The sequence below is a fragment of the Cyprinus carpio genome, chromosome A22 (genome assembly GCF_018340385.1).
Source record: "Cyprinus carpio isolate SPL01 chromosome A22, ASM1834038v1, whole genome shotgun sequence".
Taxonomy (NCBI): domain Eukaryota; kingdom Metazoa; phylum Chordata; class Actinopteri; order Cypriniformes; family Cyprinidae; genus Cyprinus; species Cyprinus carpio.
In genome coordinates, this window is record NC_056593.1 from 20004511 (window position 1) to 20022574 (window position 18064).

Below are 18064 nucleotides of genomic sequence, written 5' to 3' on the forward strand. Positions count from 1 at the left end.
TGCTGATATTACATGCTAAAATCATATCAGATGCTGATATTACATGCTAAAATCATATCAGATGCTGATATTACATGCTAAAAGCATATCAAATGCTGATATTACATGCTAAAATCATATCAGATGCTGATATTACATGCTAAAATCATATCAGATGCTGATATTACATGTTAAAATCATATCAGATGCTGATATTACATGCTAAAATCATATCAGATGCTGATATTACATGCTAAAATCATATCAGATGCTGATATTACATGCTAAAAGCATATCAGATGCTGATATTACATGTTAAAATCATATCAGATGCTGATATTACATGCTAAAATCATATCAGATGCTGATATTACATGCTAAAAATCATATCAGATGCTGATATTACATGCTAAAAGCATATCAGATGCTGATATTACATGTTAAAAATCATATCAGATGCTGATATTACATGCTAAAATCATATCAGATGCTGATATTACATGCTAAAATCATATCAGATGCTGATATTACATGCTAAAATCATATCAGATGCTGATATTACATGTTAAAATCATATCAGATGCTGATATTACATGTTAAAATCATATCAGATGCTGATATTACATGTTAAAATCATATCAGATGCTGATATTACATGCTAAAATCATATCAGATGCTGATATTACATGCTAAAATCATATCAGATGCTGATATTACATGTTAAAATCATATCAGATGCTGATATTACATGTTAAAAGCATATTAAATGCTGTTTAAATGCTGATATTACATGTTAAAATCATACCAGATGCTATTACATGCTAAAATCATACCAGATGCTGATATTACATGCTAAAAGCATACCAGATGCTGATATTACATGCTAAAATCATATCAGATGCTGATATTACATGCTAAAATCATATCAGATGCTGATATTACATGCTAAAATCATATCAGATGCTGATATTACATGTTAAAAGCATATTAAATGCTGTTTAAATGCTGATATTACATGTTAAAAGCATATTAAATGCTGATATTACATGTTAAAAGCTAGAAATCGACACAAACCCAACATAACCCATCATTTTCTTTACAAATAAGTGACTCGAGAGCCTTTCTTTCCATCTTCAGCTCGAAGGCTAAACAAACGGGTGGTGCAGAAACAAGCTAAAGTGTCTCATATGTGCTGCTAAAACACTGCACGAATTCGTTCGTAAATAATAATGCGCTTAATAAACATTAACGTTATAACCTCGATGAATACAGTTACGTCAGCTGGCGTGCGCGTACTCGATAGCCATTTTGCAGGCGAAATCTAATAACAGAACTCACCTCACTAACGATATTTGACGCACAGCCGTCGCTGAACATATCTGATGTGTTTTCTGTCAGACCTGTAGAGATATACACGCTATAAAAGACGATCTCAGCAGGATAAACAGCAGCTGTTTGGCTAACTGCGACGGTAACCATGAGGAAGACGCTTTCTCCTAGCAACCGCGACGGAACCGCCGGATATACGTGTCGTAAAAATAATGTAGTTTTATGTAAGCTTCAGTGTAGTCCTTTTGACAGTAGAGTTTTAAATTGTTTGTTTCTTTGAGTGTGAAATTATCATAATCATCAACGGCATCAACGTTTTTTTTTTTTTTTTTCATTATTTTGTGTCTTTCAAGCCTTCTAAAACGAAGAACGTTAAGAACACAACACAACATACGTTTATTAATCAGTTTTATTGCTTTTTTAAATTTATGTATTGTATTTCTGTATTATTATAAATATGATCGTTTGTAATCTTTTGTTTATGTACCCGTCCGTTATTTATCCATTATTAAACATTTAAGCGTAATATAAAACTTTGCGTAAATATATGCAGGTCAAATTATATAATGTAAACAAAACCTAAGCATACATTTATTTATTTATATTTATTTGAATGTATTTTTAATCGTTTTATTTCGAAGTCATTTTTACCTTTTTTTTTTTTTTTTTAACCGAGATGTTATAGCGTCGTAAACGCGAGCCATGAACCGGATGTAGTAGTAAATCACGTGGCCGGAGGTGACGCACATTGTTTAGCGGCATGTTTCATATTTGTGCAGAATGAGAAGAGAGTTGTGATTTCGAAAAGAGTGAGGAGTCCAAGATGGCATCCTGCTAACTTAACTTTCGCCGAGCTCTGCTGACAAATTTTAAAAACGGCATAAATATCACTCCTTAAAGTTACTTTTATGCAAAATAACCCATATCTATATTTCTGCTTTCCTCTGATGTTTGAAATATGAAGTCGACCGCTGACAAAAGGAAAGATATGTCCCGTGTTTCGCGGCAATCTGACAAGAGGGACTTTCACAAACTATGTGTCTGTGGAAGAAACGCTGCCTGGGGCCAGAACAACCACTTTCTGATAGCCCAGCTAAACCTCCCTCCAAGAAGGGCAAAGCAGATGATGATATCTCTTCTGTTGTTTCGACGCTTTTCCAACTTGATCAATACTCGCTCCCTGACGTCTTAGAGAAAATGGTGAGTGAAAATGCTCTTAAAATTGAAGGGTTTAAAAAAAACTGTGGACTTCGTATGTGCTGAACTAAACGACATCAAAGGCCAAGTCAGTCACGTTGAGAAAAGATTGAACACTGAAGAGAAGAAGATGGGATTCTGTGAACAACGTCTCATTGACTTGGAAAGATATTTCCCGACGCTGGAATCTACGTTTACACGGTGTTACTGAGAAGGAAAGAGAGGATGTAAGAGCGGAATCCATCACCGTATCTGTGAAGCCACTTTCCCTGAGGGAAAGAAGCAGTCTAGCAGACAAAATCGATACAGTTCACCGCATTGGAAGGAGGCTCCAGAAAATAGTTCACGTCCCACGATCGATCAATCATTCAGTTTTCTTCGCGAGTTTACGAGAGACGGTTGTGTGGAAGGCAGCGAGGACGTCGGAGTTTCTTCGTGCCAATCATCTTCGCTTCACTGAGGATCTCATCGCAACTGATCGAGAAAGAAGACAGCTGCTTTGGCCTGCTGTAGACAGGGTTGCCAGGTCCCAGAAATATTTCCAGCCCAATGACAACTCAAAACCCGCCCAAATGGAATGAAAACTAGCCCAAATTTTCAGTGTCCAATCAGATTAGACAACGGCTGGATTCCCACAAAGGGCCTTAAAATAAATTTATATAAGTTTAAGTTTAAAGTATTAGCCTTTTGTCTTACCCAAATTCTTAATATCACACACTGTATTTTTTTTTAATACACAATCTCATACAATAAAGGTCAAATAAGAACATATCCTCTCTGATATTTTCTGACCCTAGTCAGAAGTACTAACTTGTACTTACTTTTTCTCTTCTCAGCACTTCTTTCTGATGCTTTTCTCTCCAGCTCTGCGTCTGTTCTGTTTACACACAAGCATCAATATTAAAATTAACACACTGTTAAACTAAATTAACATACACTGGCTTTTATCAATATTATTACAAATATGCTTACTGGGTGAACTTGAACACTTTTCCCTTTGTTTTTGTTGTTGCTTGTCTTCTCTTTTTTCTTTTTTGTGATGTCAAAGCACATGTGGTGCGCGCGCCTACTCGCATCTTGCGAGAAGCAGCGTTTGTTGCCAAGTATTCATTCCCGGGGATCAACACCCACTAATAAAAGGTTCACTTTTATCTTTGTCCACAATTATTTTATTTTATTTATTTATTTTTTTGCGGCCGCGGTACATTATAAATGTAGCCCAAAAAACCGCAACCCGCAACTCCGTATTTTTTCCCGCAACTCCTTTTCTAAAATAGCCCAATTGTGCGGGAAAACCGCTACCCTGGCAACCATGGCTGTAGATAAGGCTCGAAAGGAGGGAAAGAAAGCTCACTTCATTGGAGGTCGTGCCTTTGTTGATGGATCTGAAATTTTTCCACTTAAGCATGGGAATCAGTTCTTTTTTTAGTGGTTGTAATATTTCATTTTAAGAAAGCTCACTAAACCTGTTTGACTGAATCATGCCGAAGATTGGTTTTACCCGCACTGTTAGTCAGCTATCGATGCACTTTTTTTTTTCTCGAGGGGTTCTACTTACTGGTATTTTTGTTTCTATTATCTCTTGTTCTGTTCTTTTGAATGTCTGTTTCAATTGTGTTCCCTCACTGCCAGGGGGTTGCGTGACAATGTAAAGCGCAAAGCATTGTTTTTGTATGCTAAGTCTTTTAAATCTGACTTTTGTTTTTTCCAGGAGTCACACTCTGTTTCCAATGACATTTCTTTTTGGAATAAAAAACCAATGGGGCAATGAGGTTGGATGGCTTCATGGTTCAGAACATTCTGCTGGTGTTATGATAGGTGGAAAAACCATTTCGCAGGTTCAGTGTTACACAGTTATATAGATCCTATGGGACACTTTCTTATTTTGGTAATTTGTATGTAATAATAATTGTTTTATTGGTAAACATTTATGGGGTATTCATACCTCTAGAGAAAATGACTTGTTACTTGTGAGATAGGAGACAAAATTTTATTATGGTTTAATCAATTTCCTGATGCTGTAATTTGTATTGGTGGAGATTTTAAGTATCACTCCTGATAATAATCTTGATAGATTTCCTCCTAGGCAGTCTACTTCTCCTAATTTAAAATTGAAATGTTCATGGAGAAGTTGGATTTAGTTGATATTTGGAGGGAGAAGTTTCCAAATACTAAATCTTATACATGGGGTAACAAGAGTCGCTCAAGACTTTCTCGTTTAGATTATTGGCTTTTACCATACTCTTTCAAAGATTATAATGTTTCGGTTAGTATTCTTCCCTCTCCCTTGACGGATCACCACACTATTCTTCTTTTCTACTCCTCTGTCCACAGGACACTCAAATATAAATTCTAGAGCCTCTTATTGGAAAATGAATTCATCCTCTACTTAAGCATGATGAATTGAAAAAAAGAAATTTCCTTTCTGATTCGATATTACTGGGTGAAAGCTTCTTCGGAAAAAATTTTTAGCTTAAATTGGGATTTGTTAAAATATGAAGTAGGAATGTGTATTAGACATTTTAGCAGCATTTTGGCAAAACAGAGAAGGGATGAAGAGGAGAAGGTCATATCAAAGATCATAACACTTCAAAGCAAAATTCAGGAAAGCTTATTGGAAACTGATCTAATAGAACTTACAGAGCTCCAATCTAAATTAGACAATATTTATAAATACAAAGCTGAAGGCTCTTACGTTCGTTCAAGGAGGAAATGGCTAGAACAAGGTGTGAACAGAGCTCTGCTTATTTTTTTTTTTAGAATGAAAAAAACACAACTCTAGGAATCTTTCTATTAGTTCTCTACAAATCAATGGCATTCTGACAGATAATTCTAAGGATATTGCCTCTTTTTGTAGTAACTTCTATTCAAAACTATATAAATCTAATTACTGTAAGGACTCAGCCTCCCTTTTTTTCAGTCATTAAAGGGGGTTAAATCAATATCTAAAGATGAGCAGCTTGCCTGTGATAAAACTATAACTATCTCTGAAGTAATTGAGGGGATTGAGGGCCTTAAAAATAACAAATCTCCTGGCACCGATGGTCCTAACGGCCGAGTTCTATAAAAACTTTGCTGAAGAATTAGCACCATTCCTGCTAAAGATGTTTTTGGAGAGTATTCAGTCAGAAACTTTGCCTTCTAGCTTAACTCAAGGACTTTTTAACTCTGATACCTAAACCTAAAAAAGATACAACATTGATAGATAATCTTCTAAATAACGATTATAAAATATTAGCTTGGGCTTTGGCCAAAAGACTTAAGTGTGTTTTGAGTTCAGTTATTGATGAGACTCAATCAGGATTTATGCCAAAAAGACATATAGCAAACAATATCCAACTTTTTCTAGATTTATTAGACTATAGCGAATTAGTTGATGATGACAGTCTTATTCTTTTTGTAGATTTTTACAAAGCTTTTGACTCTCTTGAACACGAGTTTATTTTTCTAGCTCTCCAAAAGCTTGGGTTCGGTGATCCATTCTGCAAGTTTATAAGAAATCTTTATAATAATGCCAACTGTTCCATCAACCTTAAATCGGGTACCTCACCTAGATTTCAGTTGTCAAGAGGAGTTCGTCAGGGCTGCCCTGTATCCCCTTATTTATTTTTTGTGGCTGCACAACTTCTTTCCTCCTTTCTTCTGAGTACCCATCTGCAAGGTGTTACTATTGCCAACAAACATATACTTATTAGTCAGCTCCCTGACGACACTACCCTGTTTTTAAAAGACGAATTACAGATTCCGATTGCAATCCAACACATTAAAGTTTTCTCTAAAGCTTCTGGTTTAAACCTAAATCTTAATAAATGTGAGTTGTTAGCCATTAAAACCTGTCCTTCTCTCTCTCTTTACGGTATTCCAGTTAAGTCACAGGTGACCTATCTGGGTATATCCATATGTAAGGATGATAAAGTCAGATGCAGACTGAACTTTGACCCAGTTGTTGGGAAAGCTAAAAAGGAAGTTCAATTCATGGTTACAGAGAGATTTATCTCTGAGAGGACGAACTCTTATTGCTAAAGCTGAGGGTATCTCAAGAATGACTTACCCTGCTCTCTCCTTATATGTGGATAAAGCTGCATGTGCAGATATTGATAGAATGCTATTTGATTTTCTGTGGAAGCATAAGAGGCATTATATTAAAAAGTCTGTGATTATTAATAATTATGAATGTGGGGGTCTAAACTTTTTAGATTTTGCTTCTTTAAATAATACTTTCAAGATAAATTGGTTAAAGCAGTACTTAATTAATCCTGATTCATTCTGGAATACTCTTCCTAGTCTTGTTTTCTCTAAGGTGGGTGGTCTCCCTTTCCTATTGCTATGTAACTACAACATCACCAAATTGCCCCTTAAATTGTCTAATTTTCATAAACAAACGCTTTTGGCCTGGCACCTAATTTATAAACACAATTTTAGTCCTCACCGGTACTTTATTTGGAATAATTGTGATATTATCTATAAAAATAAGTCGTTGTTTTTCCCAAACTGGGTTAAAAATAATTTTATTCTGGTTTCTCAGTTAATCAATACTGATGGATACCTGTATTCATATTCAGAGTTTTTGAACAAGTACAATATACCTGTCACTCCACGAGAGTTTGCTATTGTAATGGATGCTATCCCTTATGGAGCAATAACTCTTCTCAGAGATTCAGCTAGATCCCAGATTTCCTTATCAGTTGCTCATCCTTTTGATACAACGATTGGAAATATTAGTTTTTTATCTAATTCTTTTAGTCGGAACAGGAAAATTAGACAGCTATTTCAAAATGAGATTGTTTCTCTCCCATACATTGTGTCGTACTGGAATGGCCAGTTTGTTGATATTCCATGGAAGAAAGTGTGGACTTTGTCATCTAAATATTTAATAACCAATAAGGTTAAGGATGTGTCTTACAAATTACTTCATCTTTTCTATCCTGTGAAGCTTTACTTAAAAAAGATGTTTCCGGATATTGACACTTTATGTTCTTTTTGTGGTGCTGAACACGAATCCATTTCTCATCTCTTCTGGGAATGCACATATACAAGTCTGTTCTGGAAGAATTTTTGTATCTTTGTTCACACATTTTCATCACAGAGTTTTTCTTTGTTATATTAAAGATGTTTTATTTGGTCAGCACAACTTTGATAAAAATGTAAAGGACCAATATTTTTTGATAAACCTTTTTATTTTTCTAGCGAAATTTTTTATACATAAATGTAAATTTCAGGATGCTAAGCCCTACTTTTTTATTTTCTATAAGGAACTTAAATCCTACCTGGACACTCTCAGTACATCCAGCAATTCCAAAGCCCTTAAAACTGTCTCACTATGTCATTTGCATAATATTCTCCTGACTATATAATCTGTAGCTGTGCTCACAATTGTATTTATCCCTGGCATTGACTTTGTATGCTCTTAGCAATTCAATAATAAAAAAAAAAAAAAAAAAAAAAAAAAAAAAAAAGAAGAGAGTTGTTGTTTTTTCCTCCGGTTGTTATTTTCTATTTTTAACTGGAACGATCCTTTAATGTACTTTTTGATTTAATTTACTGTTGTAGCGTAAACACTATATTACATCATATAACATATTGAAAAATAATATTTTTCTTTTATTTTCTACGTTTTAATTTTTTATTATGTAAAATATTGAGGGGGGAAATGATTATTTTTGTTGTCATCTTTTTATTTACTTTAAATGATCCATCACTGAAGTAGAATTTACATAATCCAGAAGTACTTACTTTAAAAACATTAAAGGCACATGAATACAATTAAAACATTACTAAAAAATTAAGTTTAAATAGAGAATGAATTTTATTTAGTTATATATTTTGTAATGTAACTACGAGTTTTACTAATAAACAATAACGTCCTGAATGGTGAAACACACACATAAAGCTTTTGTGAGGGACGTACCATGATAGAAACATGTCTTAAAATAGCTGCTAGGATGTAGTGTGACCAAGAAAAGTCTTTCAGTCATTCTTTCCTTAATAATCGTTTTATTAACATCATTTCAGGAAAAACATCAGCAGTTGTAAAAGTGTTTGTTTCGTTATTCTTAGTATCCCGTTTTCACTGTGAAAGTGAGTCTTTTAAGATGGACCTGATCCTGGACGTGTACATCCAGATTTATCCGGTTGACCTCGGTAAGTGACAGTCGTGGTGGAGTTGTGGTTTCGACATGTTTGATGGTTCGCTCAGGTGACAAGTTCAGACTGGTGATCGCCAGCACGCTGTTTGAGGACGGGACGATGGGGAATACACCCCTCAGGACGACAGACCGTCCAGGTAACACAGCAAAACACACACAACCAAAAACACACCAGAAATCATCATTCAGATGGAGTGAATGAATCTCTCCTGTGTGAGAATGACTAGCTATTAATCGTATTCATTTGCAAATACATGTATGAAAGCAAATGTCACATCCAACAAAATGCTATTTATTTATTTTAAAGATTTATTATGATAGGACAGTGTAGAGCAAGTGTGAGACAGGACTCGAACTCGGGACACACAAAGTGCTGTATAAGTTATTTTATCTGAACAATTCATCAGATTATTATTTTATTAAATTTAACCTCATTTAAAATAGTTTATTCATTGTATTTGACTGAAAAGCGATATATTGACATTTTATTTTTAAACTAATACAGCACCATTCAAAAGATTAAAGAAAGAAATGAACACTTATTTAGCAAGAATGCATTCAGTTCATTCAGACCGACAGTAATACGACAAAAGAGTTCTTTTGAACTTTCTATTCGTAGAAGAAAGTCTCACAAAAATATTAAGCAGCGAACATTGATAATAATCAGAAATGTTTCTTGAGCAGCAGATCATCTGGAGATCATGTGACTCTGAGGACTGGAGGAATGATGCTGAAAATCCAGAAACACGTTACATTTGAACAGCTGTTTTAGATTGTGTGCTCTTCGTTGGTGTTCTGCAGGGCTGGTCAGTTTGATTATGTAATGTATGGAAAGGTTTATAGGATTGAAGCAGATGAAACCCATGTAGATGAGAGGTCAAACATATGAGGGTTTAATTCTTTGAGTTTTTTTCTTTATTTTTTTTTTTTATTTAAGTTTGTATAACATTTGTAAATGCATTTTTTTTAATGCACAATACAATGGTTTATTTTATAATATTATAGCAGTGTATTCTAATACTTTCTACACTGATTTGTGCGTTTGTGTCTCTGCACAGATCTGCATATGTGTCTCCAGGGTCTATCACCTGTTGAAGAAACTGGCTTTCTGACTGTGTCTCCTGTCCTGAAGGGACACCCGCGTCTGAGGACTGAGAAAACAGATGCAGTTTTGTTATTGTCATTATCACTTGTCTTCTTTTTTACCTTTGAGGCTTTCCGTTGAGCTGAAACTGGCATTGCTAATAATATCTGGAAACTGTGGCCCATGGTAAATCACATAAAGAAATAAAGAAAAAAAAAAACATATGTTTTTATATATTTTATTATAATTTGTATGGCTTCTGTTTTTGTGATGTTTTTTCTCATTGCATCGGCCAAACGTATTAACTGAATCCCTGGTAAATCAGATACGGGTTTTATTTTGTATGTTTATTGCCTTTTAAACCATTTATCAGTAAATGGGATATTGTTTTTATAGTCACAAGCTTTTGGAGGCACATGCTCTCTCATGAGGGAGGCTTGGGGAAAGGTCCCTATGATTGCATTTTATAATTGCGTCCTGTGAATTTAAACAAATACAAAAAACAGATCTCCGCAAAAACAGCAAAGATTGTGTCCCAGCATCAATGGAAATAAATGAGATTGATGTGGCAGTGTGCAACAGTGTTTGCAGTGTGAATGGAAATTACAAGACGTCTGCAGTCAGATGAGGGGCCTGAACGTAATATTTAACCCCCGATTATCTCTAGACTGTCACATATGAGAAAATTTCACATTAGAATTCAAAATATTGGCACTTTCCTTGAATGAGAAACAAACAGCCAGGGCCTGAAACTCATTTTTCCTCTTGTTTTGGTACGTGGTTGGTGAAAGATGTTTATGGAAGCATGTTTCCACCACTGAATAAAAAACAGAAAGTCCAATTGTGACTTTTTATCTCACAATTCTGACTTCAATTTTATCTTTCATTTGACAGACTTTTTCCTCAGAATTGGACTTTATAACTTGTATGTAAATGTGCAATTGCAAGAAGAAAAAAAGTTGTGAGAAAAAGTAATAATTACCTTTTCAGCGGCGGAAACAGACAGACAGACAGATAGAAAGAAAGACAGACAGACAGACAGACATACATACATATATATAAACAGACAGACAGACAGGAAGACAGATGGACAGATCGATAGATAGATAGACAGACAGACAGATAGAGAGATAGAAATGGAAGGAAGGAATGATAAAGTATTTATTAACTTTTAGGCGGTGTAGGAAGTAAGTAAGTCATATATAAATACATACATATATATAAACAGACAGATAGACAGGAAGACAGACAGACAGATAGAGAGATAGATAGACGGACAGAGGGACAGACAGGAAGACAGAATGACAGACAGATAGATAGATAGATAGACAGATATACAGACTGTCAGAACCCCGTTTGACCGCGTCCCGCCGAAAGAAAGGTAGGGACAGAATAGAGAGATAGAAAGGACAGACAGACAGTCAGCTCGATAGAAAAGAAAAGACCGGAAGACAGATAGAGAGATAGAAAGACAGACAGTCAGTTCTCGATAGACGGACAAGATAGAAAGGAAAGCCAGGACAGACAGACAGATAGAGAGATAGAAGACAGACAGTCAGATAGATAGACAGACAGATAGAAAGAAAAGACAGATGGCGAGATAGCGAGTAGAAAGGACAGACAGTCAGATAGATAGACAGACAGATAGAAAGAAAGACAGACAGACAGATATACAGACAGTCAGAGAGAGAGATAGAAAGATAGACAGACAGACAAACCGATAGAAAGAAAGTCAGACAGACAGATAGAGAGATAGACAGATAGACGGACAGATAGATAGAGAGATGCAAAGACAGACAGACAGATAGAGAGATAGAAAGACAGAATAGACAGACAGCTCCCAGATAGAAAAAGACAGAAAGAAAAAAAGAAGAAAGAGAGATAGACAGATAAAAAACGTACAGTCTATAAATAGGACAGACAGATAGAAAGAAAGACAGACAGATAGAGAGATAGAAAGACAGACAGACAGACAGTCAGATAGATAGACAGACAGATAGAAAGAAAGACAGATAGAGAGACAGACAGACAGTCAGATAGAAAGACAGACAGTCAGATAGATAGACAGACAGATAGAAAGAAAGACAGACTGACAGATAGAGAGATAGAAAGACAGACAGACAGTCAGATAGATAGACAGACAGATAGAAAGAAAGACAGACAGACATACATACATATAGACAGATAGACAGACAGACAGGAAGACAGACAGATAGACAGATATACAGACAGTCAGAGAGAGAGATAGAAAGATAGACAGACGGATGTCGAGAGGTTGGAAGGTAGTCAGACAGACAGATAGAGAGATAGACAGATAGACGGACAGATAGATAGAGAGATACAAAGACAGACGGACAGATAGAAAGAAAGACAGAATGACAGCTAGATAGATAGATAGACAGATATACAGACTGTCAGACAGACCGACCGATAGAAAGAAAGTCAGACAGACAGATAGAGAGATAGAAAGACAGACAGACAGTCAGATAGATAGACAGACAGATAGAAAGAAAGACAGACAGACAGATAGAGAGATAGAAAGACAGACAGTCAGATAGATAGACAGACAGATAGAAAGAAAGACAGACAGATAGAGAGATAGAAAGACAGACAGACAGTCAGATAGATAGACAGACAGATAGAAAGACAGATAGAGAGATAGAAAGACAGACAGTCAGATAGCCAGATAGAAGAAAGACAGATAGAAAGAAAAGACAGACAGATCGATAGAAAAAAGAGACAGACAGACAGATAGAGAGATAGAAAGACAGACAGTCAGATAGATAGACAGACAGATAGAAAGACAGATAGAGAGATAGAAAGACAGACAGTCAGATAGATAGACAGACAGATAGAAAGACAGATAGAGAGATAGAAAGACAGACAGTCAGATAGATAGACAGACAGATAGAAAGAAAGACAGACAGATAGAAAGAAAGACAGACAGACAGATAGAGAGATAGAAAGACAGACAGTCAGATAGATAGACAGACAGATAGAAAGAAAGACAGATAGAGAGATAGAATGACAGATAGATAGATAGATAGATAGATAGATAGATAGATAGATAGATAGATAGATAGATAGAAAGAAAGACAGATAGAGAGATAGAAAGACAGACAGTCAGATAGATAGACAGACAGATATAAAGAAAGAAAGACAGACAGACAGACAGACATATAGACAGATAGACAGACAGATAGACAGACAGACCGACCGATAGAAAGTCAGACAGATAGACAGATAGAAATTAGGATGTGCAATAAAATATTTTAATACCTGTTTATATTCAGCAGGTGTTCTACCGAACATATAGTTTAATTAACAATATGTAATAAATTTTTTTTTTTTTTTTGATATTTTAACAAAAATATCAAAAATCTGGCTTAAAGGGGTCATATGATGCAATTTCAAGTTTTCCTTTCTCTTTGGAGTGTTACAGGCTGTTTCCTTTTTTTTAAACAAGTCCCCACATGTCTACGTCACTGTGTGGGAAGATTTGCATAACGCCGCCTTATGCGCGTTTTATGTTTACGCAACGCGATGCAATGCAACGCGTAAAAAGACAGTATAAGTCATTATAATCAGTAATTATGTCCCCACTGGATGCAACAAATGCCTCGTTTGTAATGGGTTTTATTGGTTTTGCAATGCACAATGCACTGGATAGCTCGCCAATCAGAGCACACCTCACTTTTCAGACCGATGAGCTTTGTAAAAATCGACGCATTTCAGAAAGGCAGGGCATAGAGGAGAAACAATAATGTACAGTATGTGGAAAATAATATGTTTTTTGAACCTTAAACCACTTAAATACATTTCATTACACCAAATACACAAAATAATGTTATTTTTAATTTTTGTTTTTCTGTTTCTTAAAATGATAAAGACAAAAAAAAAGCAAATCAAACATTTCTCTTTATTTCTTGAGTAGAAAATCAACCTTTGAATTTGCCATACACTTCACAGAATGTTAGATTGTAATTTGAATGAATCGGAATTGGATTTGATTTGATTTGGAATTTGAATTGAATTTGCCATACAATTCACGGAATGTTGAATTGGAATTTGAATTGATTTAGATTTGAATTTGAATTTAAATTTGCCACACATTCTATAAAACGCTGAATTGGAATTTGAATTTAAATGGCATTTGCCACAAGCTCCACAAAACGCTGTACTGGAATTTGAATTCATTTAAATTAGAATTTCAATTGAATTGCAATCGCAACGTGCTCACATGATTTTTAACAAGAATTTGAATAGGCCACTCCCAACAGGATTTTGAATTGAAATGAAATTTATTGTAATTCACATTCAACACAGTTAAACAAAAGGTTTGCGGCAAACCCCAAAAATGGCATCATTCATTAATTATGCCATCAAAACAAATTTTAATCTTGAATTATAGCACCACAAAAAGTCTACCACTTTGTTTTCAGTTTGTCTATAGAATAAAGGTTGGTTTATTACACACACACACACACACACACACACACAATGTATATTATATGTTTATATATATATGTATATATATATATATATATATATATATATAAATTGATTATATACATTTTTGTTTCTTCTTCCTTAAATTCAAATTTGAATTACAATTCTGCATCCAATTTGTTGATTAATTTCAAATTCAATAACTGATTTGGAAAATAAAAGGTATTTACATGTATAGCTGGAGGAAATCACTTGCACTACTTTATATGGCAAATAATTATTTCTTAGGTGTAATGTTTTGTCTTGTTGTTCCTCTAGACTATGGTGACTCCTCTGACACAGAAGTTCTTTAACTTCGGCGAGTTGGAAAACAGCATCATGTACTGCCTGTGTGGCGTCGAGCTGATCGCTGGCTTCCTGTTTGTGCGCTGGTTAAGCAAGCGTGTGGCGGAGCGAGTAGTGCTGGCCGTCTGCCTCATCCTCTGCAATATCTCCTGTGTCTGGTGCCTGATCTTCCTGGCCAATCCGCAGGGTAAGAAGAACATGCAGAACTCTGGATGTTGTGCTTATCAGCTATAAAATCCCTCACAGCTCACAAATGATTCTTTGGTTTAGGAGGATTTGCTTGGCAGCTGGCGGAGTTCATCATTGGTGTTTTCCTTCAGGTCCTGGCCTTCCTTTTGTGGCAGTCGCCCAAGTGTCTCTCTTCTCCAAAATTACTTTAGAGAAGACACAAGGTTAGTCCTATGAACAGAGTAACTGCTTAGCAAGTGCCTAGAAACAAGTAAGGCACGGTCACATTTACCATTTACCAATTAAAGTACCACGAGAGTGATTCAAAATATAAAGAGACATCACTTGTTCACAAGCTTCACACTCGCTCAGATGTTTTCTCTCTCTCTCTCCCTCTCTATCTCATTAATTCATTCAAATTCATTGCAATAAATATAATCATGGTGCTACTTCATATCACTAAATAATTCTACCTCTAACAAGCTGTTGATAAATAAGCCTAACGAATGAAATTTACGTTATTTATCCATTCAGTCGTTGTCCATGCTGGCAATTAATAATGCCCACTCAATGTGAATTATATAAATAATTTTAATAGCAGGGCCATTCAAAACCCGCGGGTCTACCATGTGCATAATAAAGCCATAACTGCAGACAATCCTTTTGGGCAGGAATTAATTTAAACACAGATATCACATACCAGTCATGTCTATAGTGAATGTAAACAGAAAGTTCGGAGCTGTGCATTAAGACTTGAAGTGTAAATGCAGACATTGATGTGCTGTTCGGTTTGGCAATAGACGATAAACAATTAACCTTTTTTGCCCAAAACATTTTGATAATGTATGGAAGCCTGTTTCCACAACTGAATAAAAAATAAAATTACTTTTTTATAAACTTGCATAATTTTTGTAATTTAAAAAAAAAAATTTAAAAGTATTTATTTATTTATTTTTTGATATCTCACAATATATAAAATGACTTTTTTCTTACATTTCTGACTTTTTATTTAATAATTGGGAGTTTATATCTCAGATTTCTGACTTTTTTCACAAATCAAACTTTTTTCACAAATCAGACTTTTTTCCTCGAAATTGTTAGTTTATATCTTGGATTTCTTTCTTTTTTCACAAATCTGACTTTTATCTTGCATTTCTGATATTTTTCTTACAATTCTGATTTATCTCCCACAACTCTGACTTTTTTTCACAATTGCGAGTTTATATTTCGCATTTCTGATTTTTTTTCTCGCAATTCTGATTTTTTTTCTTAGATTTTTGACTTTTTTTTTTCTTATCATTTTTATATTTTTTTATTTAGTGGTGGAAACAAGCTTCCATAGTGACCACACCTCGAGGCAAACAACTTTTAGGTGAAACTTTGTGAAGCAACATATAAAGTGATGTTTGCTGAGGCTCAGGCTGTGTTTGTGTTCAGGGTTCAGTCAGGGGATTCAGCGCTCTGTTGGAGGACTGGCCACCATTCTCAGGCCTCTCTGGGCGGGTGGTCTGACCTTTGACCTGTACGTGATGCTGGGGCTGATGATGGGTCTGCTCGCCCTACTCACCGTGAGTCCAGATGGACCCGTGTGCCTGTCTGGAGCAGCTAGTGCACACATGAGAGTATGACAACACGCTGAGGTTAATGTCTAACTCTTTATGAATGATTGACAGATCATGATGGTGGAGCGGCTGGTGGAGCCTGTAACTGTCTGAAGACTGACACAGGTATCAAGCATGTTTTTAATTCATTCATTAAACTTGATTTTGATATTGAAAGAATTAAATTATTGAAGAGAATCACCGATTAATTATTTTGGCAAAATCATATTTTGTTTTCTTGAGAGAAAAAAAAAAAAACTGATTCATTGCTATTTACCATTTCTCCATCTGGTATAATCAGTAAGCATAAACATAAATATATACATCAATACATAATTTGTAAAAGTAAAAAAAAGTTTGTTAATGCACACACACACACACACACACACACACAGGCACACATATTTGAATTAATTTACAATTATTTAGTATGTCATTTAGTCTTCTTAAAAATTATAATAGTTTTTTTTTTCAACTGTATGACACTAACATGAATACAAAGTGTCGACTTGCTATATGTGTTCTACACTAAATATTTTTTCTTTTTATTATTATTTTAATATTGTCCTATGTAATGTTCACAACGGAAAATTTTCAAATTTGACCACTGACAGATGTTAATGCAGCTCCAGCTGAGAAACCATCAGTGACCACTGGACAACATCTGGACTGACTGCAACACAAATAAACAGCAGTGAACGGAGACCACAGGAGAGGGGTAAGACCAACACAACAAGCAGAATCACAAAAACAAAAGGATGACTTTTTTTCTATAACAGTTAAACTATAGAGCTTGACAGAACAAAAGAATTTGATTTCATTTAATAAAGAACAAACTATTATTTTTAAATGGTGAATTGTCTCAGTATGACAGGGTTAAACAGAAAGTTCTGCGTGATCTAAAAAAAATAAAATAAAATAAAATAATATATATATATATATATATATATATATATATATATATAAAACGTGAAAGCACAAAATGTATACTTCCTTTATTTTTTTTTTCTTTTTATATAACCCATTCAAATATAATGATAGAGACATACACATTTACTATATTTGAGTAATGTATTCATTTCCTTTTTTTTTCTTTTTACTGCTTTGGTTACTGCTACTTAAAAAAAACAAAAATAATAAAATAATAATAATATTCTACAACCTCATTAAAATAATAATATTTTAATAATATAATATTACAATGTTATTAATTCCTTTTGCATTCCAATAAAGACTAAAGGTAAATGTCCAGTGATTGAGATTATTAGTATGTTGATTGAATCTCTGTAGAATACAGCTATACATAAACTGTACACTAGAGTGCGTCATTAACTCACATAAAACAATCCAGCAGCCTCTGAGAATGACTGACGAAGATTGAGGCATTTATAAATCTACAGTAAACTCATCACTCCTTGTTTCTCTCCTGCACTGGCTGACTGCTAAAATGACTGTATTTGTTAAAATTGCACACTGCGATCACTACTATGCAACGACATATTACTCTTCAATTAATATGTATAAGAACGAGATTATGGTCTGTGTTACTATGATTTTGTTCTTTTTTTTTAGCAGAAATATTTTGTCCTTAATATTCAAACAACAAACAAACAAAGTGATTTTTGTTTTAACATATTTAATATGTCATAATTTGTGTCATGGATCTACAAGTGCACTTAGTGTGTGGCCAGACAATATTTGTTTAAAAACTGTATGTATTTTTACTTTAGTTTTTTCTTAGTGCAAACATATATGGTATTATTCTT

The 18064-nt window shown here is 34.6% G+C and overlaps 1 protein-coding gene across 1 annotated transcript in view; it reads right to left on the bottom strand.

Moving 5' to 3' along the window:
• LOC109057756 (lisH domain-containing protein ARMC9) overlaps positions 1-1516 on the bottom strand; it is a 29055-nt gene extending 27539 nt beyond the window's left edge. Inside the window, 1 exon segment of the mRNA XM_042712485.1 lies at positions 1318-1516. The gene's annotated coding sequence lies outside the window, so the exon portion shown is untranslated.
• Between the last annotated feature and the right edge of the window lie 16548 nt (positions 1517-18064).